This window comes from Henckelia pumila, chromosome 4 (assembly GCF_033568475.1).
Source record: "Henckelia pumila isolate YLH828 chromosome 4, ASM3356847v2, whole genome shotgun sequence".
Classification (NCBI taxonomy): domain Eukaryota; kingdom Viridiplantae; phylum Streptophyta; class Magnoliopsida; order Lamiales; family Gesneriaceae; genus Henckelia; species Henckelia pumila.
The window spans coordinates 219623593-219626060 of NC_133123.1; positions in this window are offsets into that span (position 1 = coordinate 219623593).

The window sequence follows — 2468 nt, forward strand, 5'->3', positions numbered from 1 at the left end:
GTTGAGGTTGGAATTGAGTTGTTTGGATGTTTGGTTACGATATTCGAGTTTTTATGATTGTTGTTGATGATTTGAGTTTTTCCGGATAGTCGATTTATAGCCGTTATGCCGTCGAAATCGATTTTGGACTATCGGTTTTGTTATTCGGTTTGATTTCGAATTATTCGAATTATTGAGTTTGTTTGAATCCGCATCCGATGTTTTGACAGTTGATTGAAGGATTCGAAGTTAAAGATTTGAAGGCTCAGTTGTCGATTGAAGTTTGAAGACGGTATATTGTTAATTTTATCGACTTTGAGTTTGTTAGCCGAATAGTTTTTGAACCTAGTTATCTTGTTTGACAGGATTGATTGAAGCTTCAAGAAAAAGGTAAAAGATTACATCGATTCGAATGGGGTTGAATACTCGAGTTGATTGATTCTCGAGCCCCAAAAATCACATACTGCATGTTATTGGTTTGTGTGAACTTGACTGATTATTTGTTTACACTTGCATTCATATTGAGCCGATTATTCGATTCGTTTTGAATATAGATGATTTAGGGAGTTATATTGAAGTGACTTTGGATTTCGAGTTTTTTCAAGTGCCAGAATACTTCTTATAGTTGCTCTGAAGTCTAGGGGTTGAGTTGAACGACATCCACCCCGAATGGGTGTGTCGGTGAGTTTTTGTGAAGACTTGGCTCCGGGATCCCAACCAAATACTGATTGACATTTCGATTATCTGACTTGATAGTCCCGAGTTTGAAATCATGCATACATCTACTCTTATTTGTGTTGATTGATGAATGTTACATTTCGAGGTGGAATGTTTAACTGATATTGTATGCCTGTTTATTTTACTTAGAAATTATATTTCTAACCGGATTATTCCGGCTGTTGTCTTTGTTTTGTATGTGTAACTTGGCAACAGGAGGATCAGGAGTTGGACCGAGTCATCCTGGTTAGCTTGGGGTGAGATTGATAGAAGTGAGACTCCGTGTCGTAGGGTCGAGTCTATTTGAATTTGTATTAGTTTTGTTGAGTCGGTGGAACTCATTTATAAAACTCAACTGGTTATTGTATTTTGGGCAGAACCTAGATTTGGCATGTTCTAAATATTGATTTGTATTATGTTTGAACTTGGAATGTTTAGAATTGCCTTGTTGGTTGCTTTGCAGGCTCCTCGACCCCTCTGCCCATTTTGCCTGCGCGCGGGCGAGGAAACACCTCGAGCGCACGCAAGGAGTTTGGGAGGCTCGGGAGATTTCGCCCGCGCGCACGCGAGCTCCCTTCTCGCGCGGGCGCGAGTATCTCCACGAGTCTCTGTTCGCGTAGCCTGCGTGCGCGCGAGGTGATGACCTTGCGCGGGCGCGAGGCTTCTTTTAAAAAAAAAAAAATTGATTCATTTTCCGCGGCTTATTGTGTTCGATTATGATTAATTATTCGAGTTTAGAAGATTAGAATCGGGGTCTCACACATGTTATCTGACATCTGATATCATTGGACGTATGTTCGACTGAAATTGAATCAGAACTCGATCTCTTAAGAAGGCATTGTGTGCTTATCTGAGGAGGGACTGAAACAAAATTTTGAATATGATGTGATGATGAATTGTACACTAATTTGTTTGATTATCAGATATGCCTCCCCGACCGGCACCGACTACTAGACAGACTTTGGCAATGAATCAGCAAGAGCTGACTAATACTGTGACAACCCGAGTTCTAATCTCTCATTTAATCAAATGTCCAATATTAGACAAGAAACAATGTCTAAACAAAAGAGTAAAAAAATTTTTTTTTTTAAAAATGGATTGCCCTGCGCACGCGCGGGAATCATCCCTCGCGCGGGCGCAGTTCAACGAGCCCGAGGCTCCATGGGCTGGCTTGCGCGCGCGCGAGCAGTAGCTCACCCGTGCGCAGGCCACTGCACCAGAAACAAAACGAAGGGGCTCAGCTGCTGTCAAATATGTTCTATCATGCAATTATCATCTAATATAAGTTCATGCAAAGCCTTCTTCAATATCATAAGCTATCATGCATTATAACATGATCTCATTACTAGAAATGAATTATAACAAAGCCTTAAAACATAACCATAAGGGCTCATAATCATGCAAGAAGCAATGTTATTCATTCAAGATCAAGCTACACCATGTTGTTTCAAAGGATTTAAACATCTATCAAATCCTAAATACAACAACAAGATAACAACTAGATCATCTACACGTTGTGAAACAAGTAGCTATAACAAGATCATGTTTAAAGCTCAACTCTACATCATGACAGCTCACTCAACCATCTAACTCGGATCATCACGCTATATCTCTTCAACCCTTGTTCTTCAAGATTGCCTTTGTTCTGCTCCATTCCCTCCTATTGCCATGACACATACAACATAACAATAGCCGGATAACTCCGGTGAGAAATATATTTCCCAGTAAAAGCAACTAAACATGCATATCAAACATATATCAAGATCATGATA